At 37.5% G+C, this 24,256-nt stretch overlaps 2 pseudogenes; one reads left to right on the top strand and one right to left on the bottom strand.

Annotated features, from left to right (window-relative positions):
• Nucleotides 1-370: 370 nt before the first annotated feature.
• Nucleotides 371-17,281, top strand: LOC122728740 (annotated as a pseudogene).
• Nucleotides 17,282-19,276: 1,995 nt separating this feature from the next.
• On the bottom strand, nucleotides 19,277-19,934 carry LOC122728741 (annotated as a pseudogene).
• Nucleotides 19,935-24,256: the final 4,322 nt, after the last annotated feature.

Below are 24,256 nucleotides of genomic sequence, written 5' to 3' on the forward strand. Positions count from 1 at the left end.
AAATCCTCTTCCAATGGATCTGCCTCCCCGCCCCCTCCAGTGGTGCCTTCCCTCTGAGATTACCCCATATTTACCCTGTATATACCTTGTAGATACATGGTCCTTTACATGACTTTTGCATTAGAATGTGAGCTCCTTGAGGAATGATCTGCATCCACAGTCCTTAGCCCAGTGCCAGCACACAGTAAGTACTTGGTTCAAGCTTATTAACTTGTGGGGACATTCAGAATCTCTAGGGATGGGGGAGGCACCCAGATAAAAAGGGTCCTGAGGAGCCAGAGAGCCTTGGATTGGGGCTGTTGGAAGAGATATCAACCAGAAGAACCAACAGTCAAGTCATATGGAAGGAGAAAGAAAAGCCCAGGCTGTGATGAAGGTTCTGGTAGAAGCAGATCCCTGTTCTCTGAAGCATGAAGAGACTGAGAGGAGAGACCCTCTAGCTCCTGCCTCAAGACATTCAGGTACTTTTTTTCAACACAGCCAGCAGCATCCTGAGCTATGGATGCTAAGCCCCCCCACTTCCTCTCTATTGAAGTTTGGCTCTACTGGCCCAGAATTCAGAAAGTGCAGATCAAAAGGAAAAGTATGTGTGCATATATACCCCCTGACCAGCTACTTGTGCAACATTTATCTGTAATCCCCGGTATTGCTCTATAAACCATTGCTTGAGCTCAGCAAGAGTACAGTAGAAGGACAGAGAATACTCCTTTATTTAGCATCTACTAGGTGCCAGGCACTATCCTAAGCACATTTTTACAAATATTATCTCCCTTGATCCTCACAACAGCCCTGGGAGGTAGGTGTTATTATTATGCTCATTGTACAATTCAGCAAACTGAGGCAGATAGAAGCTAAGAGACTTTTTCTGGGTCACACAGCTAATAAGTGTCTAAGGCTGGATTTGAATAAATGAAGAAGAGTCCTCCTGACTCCAGACCCAGCATTCTGTGCACTGACCCACCAGCTGCATCTAGTAGGCTGAGAGTATGAAGACATCAGCAGACTGGAGGCCCCATCACAAAGAGGCTGGTTAATGAATATAATTACAATATTTGGCATTAATATATTACTTTGAGGTGTGCATAATCTTTTAATTCCATTATCTACTTTGAGTCTCACAACACACATGAAACACTAGAAAGAACAGTAACATATCTGCCCACCTTTGGTGCTGCAAGTGATGGCTGTGAGGAAGGCCTCATCAAAGGGAGATCTAATTCTGGATGAATATAGTAGAAGCTATAGTTATTAGGTTACTAAATTTAAGGCCCATACCCCCCTTTTTTTCTTTTTGACACATGTTACATCTCTTTAACATTCATATATTTTTAGTTTTGGATTTCAAATTGTCTCCATCCCACCCTCCACTCCCCCTCCGTGAGACAGTAAACCATTTGATATAGGTAAGATATGTGCAATCATGTAAGACATAGTTCCATATTGGTCATGTTGTGAAAGAAGAAAGTATCCAAAATTTAAAAGGCATGAAAAACAAAAAGTGAAAATAGTATGTCTTTGTCTTGATTCAGACTCCATCAGTTCTTTCTCTGGATGTGGAGAGCATTTTTCATCACGAGTCTTTTGGAATTGTCTTGGGTCATTAGATTGCTGAGAAGAGCTAAATCGTTCATACTTGATCATTAAACAATGTTGGGATACAATGTCTTCCTGGTTCTGCTCACTTCACTTTGTATCAGTTCACTTTAGTCTCTCCAGGTCTTTTTTAAATCTTTCTGCTCACCCTTTATTATCGTTTAATAGTATTCCATGATATTCATATACCACAACTTGTTTGACCAATGCCTAATTGAAAAGCATCCCCTTAATTTCAAATTCTTTGACACCACAAAAAGAGCTGCTATAAATATTTTTGTGCAGGTATGTCCTTTTTCCATTTTTCCCTTTTTCCTAATCCTTTTGGGATATAAACCTTGTGGTAGTATTGCTAGAAGAAAAGGTAGGCACAGTTTGATTGCCCTTTGGACATAGTTCCAAATTGTTCTCCAGAATAGTTGAATCACTTCACAACTCCACCAAAAAAGTGCATTAATGTTCCACTTTTCCCACATCCTCTCCAATATTTATCCTTTCCTTTTCTGTTATACTAGCCAATTTGGTGGATGTGTGATGGTATTTCTGAGTTGTTTTAATTTACATTTCTCTAATCAACAGTGATTTAGAACATTACTTCATATAACTATAGATAGCTTTGATTTCTTCCCCTGAAAACTGCCTGCTCATATCCTTTGAGTATTGATCAATTGGGAAATGACTTGGATTCTTATCAATTTGACTCAGTTCTCTATATATTTGAGAAATGAGACCTTTATTAGAGCCACTTGCTTTAAAAATTGTTTCCCGGCTTTATGCTTTCCTTCTAATCTTGCTTGCATGGGTTTTGTTTGTGCAAACCCTTTTTAATTTAATATATTCAAAACTATCCAATTTACATTTCCTAATGCTCTTTATCTCTTCTTTACTCATAAATTCTTCTTTTCCATTGACATGACAGGCAAACTATTCCTTCCACTTCTCTTCTAATTTGCTTGTGTATCATTCTTTTTTTTTTTTTTTTTTTTTTTTGCAGGGCAATGGGGGTTAAGTAACTTGACCAGGGTCACCCAGCTAGTAAGTGTCAAGTGTCTGAGGTTGGATTTGAACTCAGGTCCTCCTGAATCCAGGGCCAGTGCTTTATCCACTGTACCACCTAGCTGTCCCCATGTATAATTCTTTATGTCTAAAATATGTAGTCATTTTGATCTTATCTTGGTATACAGTGAAAGATGTTCTATCCCTAGTTTCTGCCACAATATTTTCTAGTTTTCCCAGCAGCTTTTGCCAAAGAGTGGTTTCTCCTACAAGCTGGGGTCTTTAGTTTTATCAAACATGAGGTTCCTGTGGGCATTAAGTACTGTGTCTTGTGTACCTAATCTATTTCACTGACTATGGGTGAATTATGGGTGGACTTCATGTTAAATGGTTTGCATCTAATATATAGTATTGAGAAAGGGATGCTGAAATACTTTGACAAGGTCTTAATAGACCTGATCCCATTATTTAAAACACTCTGGTGAGGTTCAGCATCAGGGCCTTAGTGCAACAATTTCAGAAACTACTTTAAATCACTTCAGCCAGGTGTAATCAAAGTTTCAGAACGTGGTCAATAATCACCAGGTTCACAACAGAGTTGGTGATATCAACTGGAAAGTCAATTAATATATAATGAGGGATGTTACTGCAGAGGTGACCAGGATCCTCCATGGTAGTATAAAATTTTTAGACTAAAGTGGGCTTTTGGACTGGTGTAGCATTCTGTTCTAAGGTGGGGGGAGTCTATGAAGAAAACACAATGAAGAAGGGAAGGTTCCTTGGGGATCCTAAGATAGCTTGCCCTTCTCCATATATAGGGGTAACTCCGTGGAAGCAACAGGAATAATTTTGTTGGGATATTTCTCTGTCCAGTGCATAGGGCTCAGGGAACCAAACAAATTTTTCGTAGATGCAGTTACATATCATATTGAGTAAAGGTCTGCACCTGGAAGTAGAGACATAAGTTCAAATTCAGCTTCACATCTTTCCTAGATGTGTGACCCTGCGCAAACTTCTTAACCTCTGTGTGCCTCATTTCCTTCATCTGTAAAATTCAGATAATCAGAACTACCTTCTAGAATTGCTGTAAGGATCCAAGGAAATAATGTTTGGAAAGCACTTTGCACATTTTAAAACAGTACTACTTCCCAATTAGACTTTTCTGTCACTAAAATGTGTAGTTAGGCTTCCGCCTAACAGAAAAGCAGTAATTTCTAATGTTATAACATATATTAGTCACATTTTCAGTTGAAGCCTTCTTGGACTCATTGGAAGCACTTGTATAAGCCGAGCATCCTCCACAAAGAATGAATCCCCTTTATAACATCTCTACCAACTCTGGTCATCTCCAGTGATGGTGACCTCACTCTCTCCCAGACCATTCCATGGTGGGAGCTGCTCAGATTGTTAGGGCATTCTTTCTTTTTAATTCAGCTGAAATCTTTCCCCTTCTAACTGACACCTCTTGGTGCCAACTTTGCTCTCTGGGGCCAAGCAGGAGGACTGAGGCCTTTTCTGTATGACATCCCTCCTGATACCTGAGGACAGTGACCATGCCCTCCCTAAGTCTTCTCTCCTCCAGCTAACATCCCCTATTCCTTGAACTCTCCCTTCTGGGCCATCATGTCCACACCTTGTACCTTCCTCACTGTCCTCCTCAGCATGAACTCTAGGTTCATCCTGGAGCAGAACAAGATGAGAGGTGAAGCCAGAACATCTAGAGTCAAATCCGGACTCTTTTGGCCTTTGTGACTTTGGACAAGTGATTTAACCATAATGGGACTTAATTTCCTCATTCGTCAAATGAGAGGGGAGGATTTATTTAATGCAAACTTCCAAAGCCCAAACTTCGGAAAACATGAGGCCTAAAGTAGAAAATGATACTGCACAGGGAATCTGACTAGTTTGAGGTTCAGATGGACTGTCATTTCCCATGGTAACCCCACTCCACTGTTGCTGATGCAGCTTAAGATAGCATTAGCTTTTTTGGACAGTTCACCTCATATTAAGCTTTATTTTGGTCTGTAACACAAATATTATCACAATTTCATGGGAAATCCCCATGATGGAAACTTCTAGAGGGCAGTAACACCTTTGTAACTCCTTTATGGTTAGGGGCAGGAATTCTTTTTTGTTGTTGTTGTTGTTTACTGGACCTTTGGCAATATGGTAAAGTCTGTGGATCCCTTTGCAGAATCATGTTTTTAAGTATATGAAATAAAATACAGAATTGCCAAAGTAATCCATTACATTCAAATGTAATTTTCAAAAACATTTTCAAAACAAACTTATGTTTATGGATCCCAGAGTAAAGACACCTATAATTTAGGGATTTGTTGAAAGTACACTAAGAGGTTAATGGCCTTTGCCCATCATCACACATTTCATGAACCCAGGATTCTCTGACACCAAAGCCAGCCTTCTATCTATTATCCCATAGTGCTGCTCTTAGGTTTATAGACAATTTAAAGGACCAGGTCTTACTCAGTACCTCATATCACTAAAGATGTTGTGTGGCACACAACTGACATCTTAGGTAAGAAACTTAAGCTACAAGGATTGTATTTAAGTAGCCTAAGATTCCATGAGGGTTTTCAGCTGCCCTATCACCTTGATCCTTCATTGAGGACCAAGGTGGGGAGTCCACCAAAACTCCTAGGTTGTGACAGTTTTCTGGTCTTAAATAGTTTATCCTGTGCTTGCATCTGGTAGAATTCTCCCTGAGGACAGAGGCTTTCCTCTTTGTCTTGGTATTCTCTATAAGCCTGCTTCTTACCCAATTTTTGTTGAACTGAATTTGCTCAAATGCTTTTTACAAGGCTTTTTTCTCCCAGGGCTTTATTATAAAACCTGGTCATTCAATTCTTCTTTCTTGATGGTTTGCTATAGACCCAGACAACAGTAGAAGAAAATTTACAAGTCAGAACTCAGAATTGTACTCTTGGGGAAAACAAGGGTGGGAAAAATGCAAGAGGAAACACTCTCCTGAGCTGGAGAGAGTTTGAGTACAACTATTCAAAAAAAGCAGAAAAATTTAGGAGACTGCATACCTTGCCTTATCTTTATTAGAAATAAATAGGGAGGGGGCAGCTAGGTGGCTCAGTGGATAAAGCACTGGCCTTGGATTCAGGAGGACCTGAGTTCGAATCCAGCCTCAGACACTTGACACTTAACTAGCTGTGCGACCCTGGGCAAGTCACTTAACCCTCATTGCCCTGCAAAAAAAAAAAAAAATAAATAAAGAAAGAAAGAAAGAAAGAAAGAAAGAAAGAAAGAAAGAAAGAAAGAAAGAAAGAAAGAAAGAAAGAAAGAAAGAAAGAAAGAAAGAAATAGGGTGGGGGGGCAGCTAGGTGGTGTAGTGGATAGAGCACTGGCCCTGGAGTCAGGAGTACCTGAGTTCAAATCAGGCCTCAGACACTTAACACTTACTAGCTGTGTGACCCTGGGCAAGTCAGTTAACCCCAATTGCCTCACTAAAAAAAAAAAAAAAAAAAAAAAAAGAAGGAAATAGGGGCAGCTAGATGGTGCAGTGGATAAAGCACTGGCCCTGGATTCAGGAGTACCTGAGTTCAAATCTGGCCTCAGACACTTGACACTTACTAGCTGTGTGACCCTGGGCAAGTCACTTAACCCTCATTGCTCTGCAAAAAACCAAAATGGATGTTTAAAACTATCTTTACATGTAATTGGTAATCTTTACATGTAACATGTAAAATAAAAAAATATATTAAAAAAAGAAATAAATAGAATTCCTCTTCTTTGATTTATTTAGAATCTCTGTTTTTCTGACCTACTTCTCTGAGTATTTTATATGTCTGAAAGTATTCCTCTATGTCTTTTTTGTTCTGTTTTGTTAACATATGACAGTATATAATATATTCTGATTTTTCTTTTTATTTCTTCTGGTTTTACTGTGATTTCAACTTGCTCATTGGCTATTTGATTGATTTGAATTTCTACTCTTTTATCAGGTTCACTTAGGGTTTTTTTCGATTTCCTTAATCTTTTCAAAGAGCTGGCTTTTAATTTTATCATGTATTGCCAATTTATCTATATTCTATTGAATCTAAGATCTCTTGTACTTATTTTAGCTTTGTTTGTTGATTTCCTAATTTCAAAAAATGCATATTCAGTTTTAAATATTTTTCTCTTTTTCTCTTTTGTTCAAGTAAAATTGTAAGGATATGATTTTCCACCCAAAGGAATGCTTTTGTTACATTCTAGAAAATATCCCATGTGTTTAATCATTATCATTTTCTTTCACATAATCATTAATTATTTCTATGCTATGTTCTTTGATCCACCTTTTATTTCAGATGTCATTGTTAAGTGTCCATTTGGATCTGTTTCTTCTAATTCTGGTCCCAGAATCATTTTTTATATTTATTGCATCATAATTTCTAAATGATGTATTAACTATTTATGCTTTTTTGACATTTGCTTCCAAAATCTCTGTGTAATACTTTATGAAAGATCTATGGAGTACAAAAATGTATTGTTCTTTTGCTTTTCCATTTAGAAGATGCCATAAGTCCTTCAATTCTAGTCTCACTAAAAATTATTCAATTCTACATTTTACATTTTGTTTATCTTACTATTAGGTTTATCCAAATCTTATAGAGGGATACTGAATTATCCTGTTATATATGTGTAACTGTCTAATGTCTTCTTGTAGATCATAACATTTTTGCTTTATGAATCTAGATGCTAAGACATCAGGAGACTTATTTTTTTCTTTTACTGATATTTGCTTGTTGTCTGTGGTTCATTTTGGCATAATCTAGCTTCCTTTTTGTTCTTGTTGTTCAGTCATTTCCATTGTGTCCATATTTTCATGATTCCATTTGGAGTTTTCTTGGGAAAGATACTGATGGAGTTTGCCATGTCCTCTAGTTCATTTTGTAGAGGAGAAAACAGTCAAACAAAGATTAGATGACTTAGTGAGGGTCACACAGCTAGTAAAAGTGTAAGTCTGGATTTAAACTCAGATCTTTCTGACTCCAGGCCCAGCACTCTATCCACTGTGCCACCTAGCAGATTTTCCTTATTAATGTCAAAAGTTTGAAAAATAGAAGAAAATGTGAGGTGTGTGATAAAAAAAAAAATTGACCTGGAAAAAATCAGGGAGAGATAATTTAAGAATCATTACCTGAAAACCATGACAAAAAAAGAATCTAGACATTATATTTCAAATTTTGAATGAAAAGTACCAGATCTACTAGAACCAGAGGCATAGACAGAAAGACTCCATTGACTACCTCCTCAAAGAAACCCTAAAAGGAAAAATCCTAGGAATGGCATAGTTAAAATCCAGGCCTCCCATATCAAAGATAAAATACTGCAAGCATTCCCCCCAAAAGAGAAGTTCAATTATGAAGGAACCAGAGTCAAGATCTGACAGCTGTTAGCCTAAACTTGAGGAGATCTGGGAATTCAATATTCTTAAAGGGAAAAGAATTTGCTCTACAAAGTAGAGTATGATCATACTGGGCAGATGTATATTTTTAATGGCCTACAGAACTTTCAAGCATTTCCAGTGAAAAGACCAGAACTGCATATAAATATTGAAGTGAAAAAAATAGAAGTCAAGAGAAACCTAAAAAAGATAACTTTATTTGAACAAGTTAAGTAGCCACATGGTATTGGTAATAGTCTATTGGGGGTGAGGGGGTGTAGAATAAATGTTTCCTCAGAACCTTAATGTCCTCAAGAGGTACTGAGAGAGTGAAAAAAATAGAGAATACAGTAATGTAGAAAGGAGAAATGTATTAAACTCAACAGGGAAACAAGGCAAGGGGATGGCATATTAAGAGGAAGGATAATCCTGAGGAGAGAATAGCTACAAACAAAGCAGAATAAAAGGGGAGTGGGGGGATAACAAATGAGCTAGCATCTAAAGAGGAGTACTCAAATTGGGGGATGGCTGGGACAAATATAGTATTGTGCATGAAATTGAATCTTAATTGTGCCATAATAAATGACAAAAGATGATGTCAGAGAATACAAAAAACTGATGCATGACAATTGAAGTGAGCAGAAACAGCAGAATTTCTTTTAGAAAAATAACATTGCATTAATGTGTTTGTAAATATGTAACCTACATTGGATTGCTTGTCATCTTAGGGAAGGGGGAGAAGAGAGACAGAGACAGAGACAGAGACATTTGGAATTCAAAATCTTATAAAAATAAATATTGAAAACTATCTTCACATGTAACTGGAAAAAATAAAATACTATTAAGATTGAAAAAAAAAAGAGGGGTAGCTAGGTGGCATAGTGGATAAAGCACCAGCCCTGGATTCAAGAGGACGGGAGTTCAAATCCGGCCTCAGACACTTGACATTTACTAGCTGTGTGACCCTGGGCAAGTCACTTAACCCCAATTGCCTCACCAAAAACAAAAAAACAAAACAAAACAAAAGATTGAAAAAAATACAACACTGTAGAAAAAGCAATCTGAAAGAAAAAAAATGTTAAAATAATCATCAAACAAGTGTTCAGAGGACTTATAAGGAAACATTATAGTTAAACATAATGAAACACCTCCCCTAACAGAGATGTGATAAACATAAGGTGCAGAAAGATGTGTACATTGTTGTATAATTAATATCATATTGCTTTCCTTCTCAATGGGTAGGGTAGGAAATGGAGGGAGAGAGTATTTGGAACTCAAAATTTTTTAAAGAACATTAAAAATAAACAAATAAACAAAAATATACATAGATTGTTGGCCTCAACCACTTAGGACATTTATATCATTTGACTATATTTGTCACAAATTTCTTTCTTTTTTAATGGGAGAACAGGTTGTTCGGAGAAAAAAAATGTTCAGAAGGGAGTACAGATAAGCAAGACAGTTTTGAAAGTAATATGTAGAAGTTATTATATACAGCCAGTACTTCCTTTCTGTAAGTGAACCATTCTGCAGACCTCTTTGTAAAACAATTTTTGCATAATGCAAATCTGCCCCTATCTACTCACTTCCACTTGGCTTATAAACAAAGTATTACCTTGACAGGAGTCATAAAGTGTTCAGAAATGCATATATATTACATACTACATGATAATAATCAACAGAATTATGAAAGGTAAAGTTAATGATAAAGTATCCACAATAATGTACAGTAAAATTATCACAGGTGTGTAGCATGCTATCCTTTCTGTACTCACTGCACCTAGCCTTTATTACTGGTGGTTGTCTGTACAACGTTTTTTTTTTTTTTTTATGAAGCTCTGGAGAGATGTTTGGAAAAGGTCTTTTTTTTTTTTCTTGTATATCAGATGATAGGAAGTAATATTATCCTCAACTGGTCTTTGAACTTTAAAAAAATCTTGAAGTATTTGGATCCATGTTAGGTGATAAAATGTTTCTGCCAAGTGTTTCATTGTGATGCTTTTGGTTCCACCTTGGGTTCCAAAGCTTCCCTTTCTTCTTCTGAAATCTTTACAACTACCAGCTCTATCAGATGTTCTTTGGACAATTCTTCTCCACAAGATTCAATCCACTCCTAATTATTCTCATTCACTCCTAGCTCCAATTCTGCTAATTTTATAATCCTTTTGCTCTCTTCCTTGAACTTTTCATCTTTGTCAAACCCTGGAAAATCAGAATGAACTGTAGGTACACTTTTCTCCAAACTCTCTTCATATATGCTTCTTTTACATTTTTTGATAATTTTAATTCATAAAAGTATTTTATTGTTTTCCAGCTACATGTAAAGATAGTTTTCAACATTTATTTTTTTTATTTGGGGGAGGGGCAGGGCAGTGAGCATTCAATGACTTGCCCAGGGTCACACAGTTAGTGACAAGTGCCTGAGGCCGAATTTGAACTCAGGTCCTCCTGAATACAGTGCTTTATCCACTGTGCTACCTAAATGCCCCTCAACATTTATTTTCAGAGGATTTTTAGTTTTAAATTCTCCTCCCACCCTCCATTCCCTCCCCTCTCTCCCAAGAAGGAAAGCAGTCTGATATAGGTTATATATGTATAATAACATTACACATATTTCTACATTAGTCATATTGTAAAAGAAGAAACAGAGCACAAGGGAAAAACCTCAAAAAAGAGGGGGAAAAACAGGCAAAAAGTAGAAAGAGTAAGTCTTAGTTCAATCTGCATTCAGAAACCACAGTTCTTCTTTCTGGATGTGGAGAACATTTTCTATCATGAGTTCTTTGAGATTGTTTTGGATCATTGCACTGCTGAGAAGAGCCAAGTCTATCACAGTTGATAATCACACAATGTTGCTGTTACTGTGTATAGTGTTCTCCTGGTTCTGCTCATCTTGTTCAGCATCAGTTCCTTAAAGTGTTTCTTTTACATTTTCCCTTGCCTTAGCAACGTTTCAGATTGCATGATAAATATTATACTGCTTCTAGAAGTCTCTCAACTTCAAGTTCTTATCTGCATCAAAAGCTACAATTGCCTGGGCAGATGAAATTCCCAAATAATGTGCATTGAAATTCCCAACTACTCCCTGATCTAAAGGTCAGAATAATGAAGTAGTGTTGGGGGTAGGTAGACCACTTTACATTTTTGTTAAACTCATCCAGATGGGGAGAGTGACTTGAGGATTTATCCAAAAGAAGGAGAAACTTGAAAGGAATGTCATTGTCATTACAGAATTTCTCAACTGTGGGAATGAAGAGCATATAAACCATGCCTGTCCAAAGATCCTAAGGGTTATCCATGCATTAGGGTTAGGGAAAAAATGCCTTACTGATTTCTTTCAGTGCTCTAGGATGTTCTGACAAGTGCACAAGAACAGTTTTAAATTTGCAATCCCAGATGCATTCCCTCCAAACAGAAGAGTAAATAGATTTTCCAAAGTTTTATGCCCCAGCATCGGTTTTTCCTTCCACAAAGATCTAGGTTTGAGATGGCATTTTTTGATAAAAAAGGCCAGTCCCACAAGTAGGGATTTTCATCTATTATTTTTTGTAGCAATTCTGGGAACTTCTTTGTTGTTTCAATATCTACACTATCAGCCTCTCCTGATACTTGTATATTATAAAATCCTGTGTGATTTTTAAATTGGAATACAGATTTTTTCAGAATTCTTTAAATAAAGTCAATGCCAATTTATGTAAAGTGAAATGTCTATACTTCTAAAAATAGCAGGATAAAATGGACACAATTTCATATGTAAGACATTTTTGTGTTCTGATGTATATATTATGCTCCTTTTTTGATGGGTGCTTGAGTTCTAGATTTTAAAAAATGTGTGTATATACATACACACATATACATATATATATTATATATACATATATATATGTATACACACACACACACACACACACACACACATATAACGAGATTGAAGTAGGAAAAAAGGAATTGGAGGCACTGATTGGAACCAAGTTTTTCAAAAATTTCAGCCACTGAGTAAAAGATAGCTATTTGGGGTGAGAAGCATCAAGTCAGAGTTTTGAGTATTTTATATTTATGCCACTGTTAGCTTTCTACCCAAAACTCCTCAAATCCCATATGAAAGCAATTTCTATACATATATATTCTAGAAGTTTCTTAATAAAAGAAAGTCCTGGGGCAGCTAGGTGAAAAAGTGAATAAAATACCAGCCCTCGATTCAGGAGGACTTAAGTTCAAATCCAGCCTCAGACACTTGACACTTACTGGCTGTGTGACCCTGGACAAGTCACTTAACCTTCATTGCCCTGCAAAAAAACAAACAAAAATAAATAAATAAATAAAAGAAAGTTCTTTCCTACTCCTTTTTGGCATCCAAAGTTTCATCTGTTAAAACTGACATACCTCAATCCATTAACAATTAAGCCTATTGTTTTGCAGAAACATTACTATTCTTTGATTTTATCACAAAACTGTTGTCCATGAAAGTTCCTTAAAGTGACAGCACAGCTTGCAAGCTAAGAAAAAAAGGAGAGTTCACTTACAGAGAGTAGCTCAGTCTTTCCTAATTGATTATCTTTACAATAATGCCATTACTGTGTACAGGGTTCTCATGTTTATGATCACCTCACTATTGTAGGGAACAATTTTTAATTGGGGAATGTTAGGCGGCTCGCCACAATATTGGGGCAAGGAAGGAGACCAACAGCCTCCCGCAAAATAGAGCAGGATTTATTTAACAAGAATGAACTTTAAAAAAACCCCACACAAACAGGATCAGTAGGATTAAGGAAAAGGAAATAAAATGGGGAAAGGGAAATTATACAACCTGAACAATACCACCACCCAGGAATCAGCTGAGAGCACACAGCAGCATCCTGTTGCCTTCCAGCTTCAAGCTAGAATGGTAAAAAACCTCCCTTCTTCCCAGCAGACCCCAGGCTGACCACACACAGTCCCCAGTCAATTGGCTGGCTGCTCTGACAGTCACATGACTGCCCTCACTGGGCTTCCAATCATTATAATTTTGCCAGGCCCATGTAGGCATTGGCGAGTGGTGATGATGTAAGGTGCTAGCACCATGGTGAAGGCTACAACCAGTGGGTGAAGCACCTTGAGGTTTGTGGAGCCCCAGGCCAGTGAGCAATCCGAGGTTTTTTTAAAATTCTAGCCAAAAGATGGGGTCATAAAAACCTCAAATAGAGATGCAAATTAAAACAACTCTGAGGTACCACCTAACACCTATCAGAGTGGCTAAAATGACAAAAAAGGAAAACAATGAATGTTGGAGAAGCTGTGGGAAAATTGGAACACTAATTCATTGTTGGTGGAGCTATGAACTGATCCAACCATTCTGGAGAGCAATTTGGAATTATGCCCAAAGGGCGATAAAGCTGTGCATACCCTTTGACCCAGCAATACCACTTTTAGGTCTTTTTCCCAAAGAAATCATGGAAAGGGGAAAGGGACCCACATGTACAAAAATATTTATAGCTGCTCTTTATGTGGTAGCATGGAATTGGAAGTTGAGGGGGTTCCCATCAATTGGGGAATGGCTGGACAAGTTGTGGTATATGAATACAATGGAACACTATGGTGCTATAAGAAATGATGAGCAGGAGGACTTCAGAGAAACCTGGAGGGTCTTACATGAGCTGATGATGAGTGAGATGAGCAGAACCAGAAGAACATTGTACACAGTATCATCAACATTGATTGTTGACCTACTGTGATGGACTATATTCTTCTCACCAATGCAATGGTACAGAAGAGTTCCAGGGAACTCATGAGAGAAGAGGATCTCCAAATCCAAGGAAAAAAAAAAGAACTGTGGAGTATAGATGCTGATTGAACCATACTATTTCTTTTGTTTTTGATGCTGTTGGTTTTTTTTCTATTTTGAGGTTTTGCATCATTGCTTTGATTTTTTCTCTTATAACAGGACTAATGCAGAAATAGGATTAATGTTATTATGTGTATATATATGTGTGTGTATAGATATCTATATCTATATGTATATAGATATATAGATATAACCTATATCAGATTACCTGCTGTCTAGGGGAGGGGGGAGGGAGGGGAGGGAGGGAGAAAAATCTGAAATTATAAAGCTTGTATAAACAAAAGTTGAGAACTATCTTTACATGTAATGGAAAAAATAAAATACCTTATATGTAAAATAAAAAAAATAAAATAAAATAAAAACCTCAAATAACAATTAATTCTTTACACTGTGCATCAGTTGAGATAAGTCTTCACAAGTTTTTCTGAAACCATCCCCCTATCATTTCTTATACTATAATAATATTCTATTGCAATCATATACCACAACTTGTCCAGCCATTCCCCAAATGGTGGACATCCTTCTCAACTTCTTTTTGCCACCACAAAAAGAGCTACTATAACCTGTCTCATACATATTGGTCCTTGTACTTTTTCTTTGATCTCTTTTGGATATAGACTTAGTAACTGCATTGCTAGATATAAGGGTATGCTCAGTTTTACAGCCTTTTAGAAAGACTTTGAAATTGTTCTCCAGAATACTTTGACAAGTTGAAAACTATGCCAACAATACATTAATGTCTCTGCTTTTCCATATCCCCTCCAGCATTTGTCATTTTCCTTTTCTGTCATGTTAACTAATCTGACAAGTGTGTGGTAGAACATCAGTGTTGTTTTAGTTTGCATTTCCCTAATTATGAGTTATTTGGAGCATTTTTTTCATATGCCCATAAATTGCTTTGATTTCTTTTTCTGAAAAATCCTGTTCTTATGCTTTAACCATTTATCAATTGCAGAATGGCTCTTATTGTTGTAAATGTACTTGGCTCCCTATATATCAGAGAAATGAGACCTTTATGAGAAACATTCTATGAAAAAGGTTTTCCCATTTTCCTGATTTCCTTCTAATTTTGGATACATTGGTTTTATTACTGTAAAAACTTTTTTAAATTTCATGTAATCAAAATTATTCATTTTACCCCTGTGATCTTCTATATCCCTTCTTTGTTAATAAACTCTTATCCACATATATGAGAGGTTGTTTTTCTAGGCTCCCCTAATTTGCTTATGTCTAAATTATGTAACAATTTTAGCCTTATCTTGGTATTTGGAGTGAGGTGAAGGTCTATCCCCAGTTTCTTTCCTGTTTTCTGAGCACTTTTTTTTTTTTTTTTTTTTGCCAAAGAGTCTGTTCTTGCCCCAAAGCTTGGATCTTTTGGCTTATCAAATTCTAGATTGGTATGGGCATTTCCTTCTGCATACTGTGGATCTAATTTGGGAATCAACTTTCAATACACAAAGATCCTGACAATACCATTAAAAACCTTATTAATTACCATAGCCACACATAATTGTGTATATCCTTGTGTACATTCTAAAGCAATCAATATTGAATCATTGACATTCCTGATGAGGAAAGAGACCACTTGCAGATACAAATGTCTAAGGAGTCAAAATCACATTCACAGAGACTTAATAAGAAGAGGTAGAAAACTACACAGACCAGATGTAATGAAAGCATGTATTAAGTTTTTGTGGACCCTGACACATGTTTTCAGTTGGTTTTAAGGATGAAAGGAAAGGAATCATGAAGCTATGAAAATTATGTAGGCAAACAGGACAGTAGCCAATTAACATAGGCATGAGTCTTCCCAGAGAGTATTGGTAGAAGGATGGCTTTGGGTTTTTTCTTCAAGGGAAGTCAAAGGCTGTGACTTTATGGAGGTGAGTATAACTTTTCTCTTTTGGGATTCAAACTATGAAATATCCCTTTAGATTTTTTCAGGGACAGAAGAATAAACTGCCATATCACTGAAAGATCCTAAAATGTAAGAAAAGGCCTCAGTAATTGAAATACCTGGGTATAATATGGCTATGTATAAATGTGTTCTTTCATGCATGTGTTTTCCTGGAAGCAATAATCATTCATTCATTTTATGCCCCAGAAGAAAAGTGGCATTTTCAGTATAATTCTAAGAAACCCCATCTCCCACCTCCTCCCATTCCTAATAGGCCCATGGTGGAGGTGGTGACTTCCCTTTTGCTAACAAGAATCTGTGAATTTCATTAGGAAGAAAGAGAGTTGCCCGTACTCAAAACTTGTCCAGATGTTTAGGACCTGTCTCAGCTTGTGATCCATGGGCATAGCCCTCAAGGACCTATGCATGACGTTCATGTCATGCTGGGATTTCTGAGAAGAGATTTATTACAATCATCTATAAAACTGACTCACTCATTCTTCTTTCTTACTTATTTCCTACAGACCCAGACAAGTACGGAAGAGACTCAAGGGAGCCAAAACTCAGAATTGTCCTTGTGGGGAAAACAGGGGCTGGGAAAAGTGCAACAGGAAACACCCTCCTGGGCAAGAGAGAGTTTGAGTCCAGGTGTTCAGTAACATCAGTCACCAAGGTCTGCAGGAAAGCCAAGACCACATGGAATGGGAGGAACATTGCTGTTGTTGATACTCCAGGCATTTTTGACACTGACACTAAAAAGGAAGAAAAATTGCAAGAAATAGCTCATTTCATGACACTGTCCTCTCCAGGATGACACGCTGTACTCCTGGGGCTGCAAGTGGATCATTTCACCAAGGAGGAGAAGGAAGCCATTGAAAGGCTTTATAGGATTCTAGGAGCTGAAGCAGTGAAGTTTTTGATCCTTGTATTCACTGGGAAAGACAGACTAGGAGGAGAAAGCTTAAGGGATTACTTAGAAACAATTCAAGACTCATATTTCAGGAAGTTGTTGGAGAAGTGTGAATATAGATGCTGTGCATTTGACAATAATGCTAGTGGAGCCCAGAGAGATGCCCAGGTTTCAAAGCTGATGGCCATGGTTGGGAAAATGGTACAAGATAATGCGGGTATCCATTACACCAACAATACATATAAGTCTGTGGAAATGTTCCTGCAGAAGGACATGGAGGTTCGTTGGCAACCTTACAAGCAACAGTTTGAGAGGGAGAGGGTAAAAGTCTTACAAAAGTATGAGAAGCTAGAGTTGGAGAAAGAAAAACAAATGTGGGAGAAGAACATGGGAAAGAAGCCAAAGGAAAATTTTGAGAAGAAAAAGCAGAACTTGGAGAAGAAGAGGAAACAAGAGTTGGAGCAATTAAAGCTTAAGTAAAAGGAAACTTTGCAAGGTGTCCAAAATGAGCCTGAGAATGCTCAGTCTACAGTTGTTCAAGTTTTGAAGTTTCTTTTGCCCATTCTTCTAACAGTTGCTATGACTGTAATTTTCAAGAAGACCTTCTGAAAACCAGAATCATTTCCATCTAGTTTCTACTTTTGGCTGCATCCAAAAAAGATGGGAAGTCCTTGGAGGATGCAAATCTGAATGGCAGGAAGCCTTCACAAACAATTTATTCCTGACCCTCATATTTCTAATCAAATCCTAAATGCCTTTTAGAATTACTTCACCATTAACCCAGGTAGAGCTGTGGATAGAGCACTGGTTCTCAATTTGGGAGGACCTGAGTTCAAATCTCAACTTGGACACTTACTAGCTGTGTGATCCTGGGCAAGTCATTTAACCCTAATTGCTTCAACCATAGAGGGCCATCTCCATTCATCCTGCTGTATACCTTGCGTTTGGACCCAGAGAGCTCTGTAGGAGAGAGGCTGATGACTTTGCATAGCCCTCCCTCACTTAAATCCAATTCACTACTAGTCTTGATATCACCCTGATATCATGGTCCTCTTCCAGAACAAAATATGATGTGTAATGTCACATTTATGATCCCAGGTGCCAAGTAGTCATTTGGGCCTCAGCGTAAACTTTTATATAACATCATGATTTGGGAGAGAGAGGGAGACCTCAGTTAGGGCTCCTTACTGGCAATAATTAGAACAAGGGTTTCCTGAGTTTGATGACATTTCTTTAAAGGAAGATCAAGGTTCCCTGCCTAATTCATTTCCTTCATTTGGTGGTAAATGTCTCATAAATATTTCCTAATTACATTTTAGACTTTTAAAAAATTCATTTTTAAATACTGAGTTCCAAATCTTCTTCCTCCCTCAATCCCTTAAATTATGTTTTAGAAGACAAGCAATATGATTCCCATTATACATTTGAAGTCATGCAAATTATATACCAATATTAGCCATGTTGCAAAAAAAAGAAAAAGCAACAAAAATAAAAATATATTCTTCTAGCTACACTCAGAATTAATTAGTTCTCTCTTTTGTGGATAACATTTTTCATCATGAGTCCTTTAGAATTGTCATAGATTATCAGATTGGTCAGAATAGCTAAATCTTATACCAGCAATCAACTTTACAATGTTAATGTTACTGCATACAGTGTTCTCATGGTTCTGCTCACTTCACTATGCATCAGTTCAGATAAGCCTTCACAGGTTTTTCTGAAACCACCCCCCCCTTGTCATTCTTTTACTACAACAGTACTTAATCACAATGATATGTGACAACTTGTTCAGCTATTCCCCCATTGGCGGACATTCTCTCAGGTTCCAATTCTTTTTCCACCACAGAGTTACTATAAATTATCTCTTACACATAGGAAACTTTTTCTTTGACCTATTTGGTAAACAGACCTAGTAATTGTATCACTAGGACAAAGGCTATGAACAGTTTTATAGCCTTTTAGACACAATTCCTAATTGTTCTCCAGAATGGTTGGATCAGTTCACAGTCACACCAACAAGGCATTGGTCCCTGCTGTTCCACGTCCCCTCCAACATTTGTCATTTTCCTTTTCTGTAATGTTAGCTAATTTGATAAGTATGTGGTAGGATCTCAGGGTTGTTTTAATTTTCATTTCTCTAATTATGAATTATTTGGAGCATTTGTTCATATGACTACAGATTGTTTTGATTTCTTCTTCTGAGAAAATTACTGTTCTTATCCTTTGACCATTTATCAATTAAGGAATGGCTATTATTTTTGTAAATTTGATTTGGTTCATTTGAGAAATGGGACCTTTATCAAAGACACCTGCTATAAAAAAAGCTTCCCATTTTCCTGATTCCTTTCTAATTTTAGATGCATTGGATTTATAAATGCAAAAACTTTCAATTTCATGTAATCAAAATTATCCATTTTATTCTCATGATGTTCTCTATCTCTTCTTTGGCAATAAACTCCTCCCTTATCCCTAAATAAAAATCCTTTGTTGTCTAAAGTATGTACTCATTTCTTTTTACTTCAAAAATATATGTTATTTTCACATAACTATCATGTAGAATGAAGCTAAATTGGGGGAGGACATGAGGACAAAAACAAATTCAGGTGAGGAGGAGAGAGGTACTTTTCATCTTTAGCATTCATTGTCTTTAAAAATGAGATTTTGTCAATGGTCTTTTCCAAAACAGACCAGGGATGACATTTCTAACTGAGTTTTCAAGGCTTTAGAAAACTCTCTATCCAGTAGTTCATGAAGGGACACTCCATTGTGAGTATATAACCAGTTCTTCCCTGTCCAGTTGTAGCATTTGGGACCACTGGATGAAGAAGACAATTAGATCTGCCTGTTGGGAGTCTGTTTGTTGATCACATAGGTTCCCAGTTCTCTACCCAACTTTACTGTTAGAACACTACTCCCAAATGAAACGTCATAATCCTTGGATATGTAAGGCTTGTCTCTAAGATCTTAAAAAAAATATGCTAAGGAGTCCAGTGTTTCCTCTGTAAGTTTTTTGTGTTTTCATCTAGTGAGTTTTCATCACTCAAACTTTCTGTTTTCCTCAAATTCATCAGATAGACACTCTGTTTTTTGACCTTTGGAATCTGGCCTCCAGAGCCCTGGAACTGAAAACTGAACTGCCCCAGGGACCAGGAAGCCCCAGCTCCAGCCCCTGATGCCAGAGCCAAGGGGCCTTCCTGAACTTGGAGGCTGCAGAGCCCTGCCCTCCTAGGCCCAGGCACCAGACGCTGCAGGATGTGTGGCCTGGCTCAACAGGACCTCCAGGTGCCACCTGGGCCAGCACTTCCAGCCTGGGCCTCCACATACTCCTCCAGCTGCCTGCAGCCACAGTGCCAGGGGCTGTTGTGGAGGGAACCTCAGTATGTATTCATTTTAGCCTTATCTTGGTATATGGTGTGAATGCTGGTCTATTCCTAGTTTTTGCCAGAATGCTTTCCAGTTTTTCTAGAAGTTTTTGTCAAGTAGTAAGTTCTTGTTCTAAAGGCTTGGATCTTCCTTTGGACTTACCAAACTCTAGATACTGTGGTCATTTCCTTCTGTATACTCTGGGTCTAATCTGAGAATTAACTTTCAATATACAAAGTTCCTAACAAGAGGATAAAAGTCTTACTTAGTAATATTGTCAAACATAAGTGTGTATATTCATGTGTACATTCTACAGCAATCAATATTAAATCATTTCTATTCCTGAGAGAGTAAAGATAGCACTTGTAGGTACAAATGTCTAAGAAGTCAAAATTATGTTTTCACATGTTTTCAGTTGATTTTGAGAATGAAAGAAAAAGAAATAAAGAATCAATGGAAACTACTTAGGCAAACAGGATAGTAGCCGATTAATAAGTGAATGATTCTTCCCAGGAAGTACTGGTAGAAGGATGGCTTTGGGTTTTTTCCTCAAGGGAAAATCAAGGACATTCTGATGGAGGTGATTATAACTTTTCTCTTTGTGGTTTCTAACTATGAAATAGTATTTCAGATTCTTTAGGGGAGGGAGGAATGGACTTCCATATCATGCAGATATCCTAACATGGAGGAAAAGGCCTCAATTATTCTATAATATGGCTATGTATGTACATGCAATAATGTGTTCTCAGGAAGTAGTAGTAATTCATTAATTATATTCCTCAGAGGAAGGGTAGCATTTGCAGTTATACAATTCTAGGAAACCCTACTTCCTACCCCTAGCCTTCCAATAGTCACCTGGTGGTGGTGGCCTCCCTTTCTGGGATAAAGATCTGTGAATTTCACTGGGATAATAAAGAGCCGGCCCATACTCAAAGCTTGTCCACATTGTTAGGACCTGTCTCAGCTTATGCATTAAAGGTATGTCCTTCAAGAAACTAAGGGTCATCATGTCATGCTGGGATTTTAGCAGGACTTTATTACTCTTTATTTCTAATTATCTACAAAACTGCATCAATCATTCTTTTTTCTTACTTGTTTCCCACAGGCCCAGACCGCAGTGGAAGAGGCTCAAGGGAGGCAAAACTCCAAATTATCCTAGTGGAGAAAACAGGGGTTAGGAAAAGTGCAACAGGAAACACCCTCCTAGGCAAGAGAGAGTTTGAATCCAGCTGTTCAGGGCAGTCAGTTACCAAGGTCTACAGGAAAGCCAAGTCCAGAAGAAATGGGAGAGACATTTCGGTTGTTGATATTACAGGCACTTTGGACATTTACAGTATAGGGAAAGAAGATTTGCAAGAAATAGCTCATTTCATGACGCTGTCCTCTCCAGGGCCACATGCTGTATTCCTGGTGTTGCAAGTGGGTCGTTTCACCCATGAGGACAAGGCAGTCATTGAATTATTTTTTAATGTTCTAGGACCTGAAGCAGTGAAATTTATGATCATTGTATTCACTGGGAAAGACAAACCAAGAGAAAAAAGTATAAAGGATCACTTAGGAACAATTCAAGACTCATAGCTTAGGAAGTTGTTGGAAAAGTGTGAACACAGATGCTGCGCATTTGACAATAATGCTAGAGGAGCCCAGAGAGATGCCCAGGTTTCAGAGCTCACGGACATAGTTGGGGAAATGATGCAAGATAAGAATGGTGCCAGATATACCAACAATATATATGAATCTATGGAAGTGTTCCTCCAGAAAGACACGGCGGCTCGTCAGTGACGCTACAAAAAGTAGTTTGAGAGTGAGGAAGAAAAAAATCAAACATAATTGGAACAACAACCAAAAAGTTTGAGAAGAAACATGAACTGGTTAAGAAACAAAAGGAAGACTATGAGAAGAAAGATTTGGAATTTCATGATAAAATGAAGGAAGTAATGTCAAAGTACCAGAATTACTATGAAAGTTCCAGGAGTGAGGCTGAAAATGATCAGAGTACACTTTCCAAATTTGGGCAAAATATTTGGCTCATTATTGTGAGAAATAATATAAAGGGATTATTTCTAAAGTTTCACTGTGAACCACAGGAATTCTTTAAATAATCTTAGTCCATAAAGATGTCCAGTTCTTGAATGATGCAGAGCCCAGTGGCAGGAAGACTTCACAAACGATTGATTGATTGATTGATTGATTGATTGATTGATTTAGTGAGGCAATTGGGGTCAAGTGACTTGCCCAGGGTCACACAGCTAGCAAGTATTAAGTGTCTGAGGCCGGATTTGAACTCAGGTACTCCTGAATCTAGGGCTGGTGCTCTATCCACTGCGCCATCTAGCTGCCCCTCAAATGATTTATTTTTGAACCTCATGTTTCTAATCAGATCCTAGGTTTCTTCTAGGAATTACTCCATCATTTACCCAGCTTTCCCAATAATTTTTACCAAATAATGAATTCTTATAGCCAAAACTTAAGCCTTTACACTTGTCAAACACTGGGTTACTATCTTTGTCAGTTGCTGTAGATTGTATATCAACTCTGATCCACTGATCTACCTTTCTCCTTAGGCTGTACCAGATAGTTCTGAAAATTACTGTCTTATGATATAGTTTAAGATATGGTACTGCTAAACCTCCTTCCTTTATATTTTTCCATTAGTGTCTTTTATATTTTTGACCTTTTGTTCTTTCAAATAAATTTTGTTATTATTTTTTTCAGTTCAGTCAAATTTATTTTTGGTAACTTAGTTGGGATGGCATTAAAATATAGATTAATTTTGGTAAAATTGTCATTTTTATTATATTGCCCATGTCCACCCAAGAACAATTAATATTTCTCCATTTATTTAAATCTGATTTTATCTGTGTACAAAGTTTTTTAAAATGATTTTGTTCATATAGATGCTGTTTGTTTTGGTGTTTTCTTTGTATTCTCAGTGATTAGCACAGAACTTCCACATACTAGGCACTTAGTAAATGCTTGTTGACTTGTTGATTTGGCCAAAAGGAAACAGGTCTGAGGAATTGCAAAACATAATCATGTTTCCCAGTGAACAGATACATTCCTCCCATTGTCAAAGAGACAAGAGCAACATAGGCACACATTAGACAAGGTCACTGTATCAAGGCCACTGTTTCATTTCACTGTTTCCTTTGTTACAAAGGAGTGCTCCCTGGTGAGGCATGGGTTAAGATCCAGAAACAACTGTGATTTTATCAGCAAATGATTTATGTTCAGATTTATTGAACATTCATGAAATCCATTGCAATAAGAATCATTTATCTCTACCATGTACAAGAGAGCCAAAGAGGGGCACAGTTGATCAAAGTTCTTTCTGAACACACTCTTCCAACTATCTCTGCTCCTGACCTCTACCTGGAGCTGCTGGGGAGGAGAAGGAAGAACAGGCCTACACTTGCCCCAGGGAGAAGAAAGAGTGAGGTTCTTCCCATTGGAGCCAGATGTGCAGCCCCAGGGAATCTGCTGCCATACCAGCTGTTGCTGCTGCTGTTCCTCCAACCTGACTCTACCCCACCTCTGGGCTGCAATGGCAACCATCAGTTCCAGCTCACAGGATGTTTCCCTTCTTCTCGGCCTACACCAAAAATCTGGGTAGGTAAGAGAGACCTGAACAGCAAAGTTAAACAGAGGTTAAGAAAATTCCAGCAAACACCTTTATTTTTTCACCAGTCATGGATCCCTAAACAAAATTGGAGCTGAATGCACTTAATTCACCCTCAGGTCAAACAGAGACCCAAGAAGGAAGAGCAGGGAATCTGAAAGCAGAAGGATGCTCTGCCCATTCCTGCCTCCAACTGTAATAGTTCTTCCATTCATGCCTCTTTTGTATGATATGATTTGTTCCATGTTACTTCTCCCTATACAATTTTATTTTTCAGGATCATCCCATCATACTCAATGCAGCCCTAAGCTTTCTATATACATACAGTCTTTTGAACTACCCTAGTAATGACAACATATTTAAAGTTACATATTAAAATTTCCCATATAAGAAGTAAATAATGTAACCTTATTGAATTCCTTATAGTTGGTCATTCATATTTACCTTCTTATGTTTCTCCTGATTCTTGTAAATCAAATTTTCTGTTCAGTTCTTTTCTTTTCCTCAAGAACACCTGACAGTCTTTTACTTCATTAAATATTCAGTTTTCCATTGTAGGACTACTCTCAACTTTGCTGAGTAAGTTGTTCTTTGTTTTAAACCCAACTCTTGTTCCATTCTCTTTGGTCTTTTAATGTGGAAACTGTTAAATTTTGTGTTAC

This window comes from Dromiciops gliroides, chromosome 5 (genome assembly GCF_019393635.1).
Source record: "Dromiciops gliroides isolate mDroGli1 chromosome 5, mDroGli1.pri, whole genome shotgun sequence".
NCBI classification, from domain to species: domain Eukaryota; kingdom Metazoa; phylum Chordata; class Mammalia; order Microbiotheria; family Microbiotheriidae; genus Dromiciops; species Dromiciops gliroides.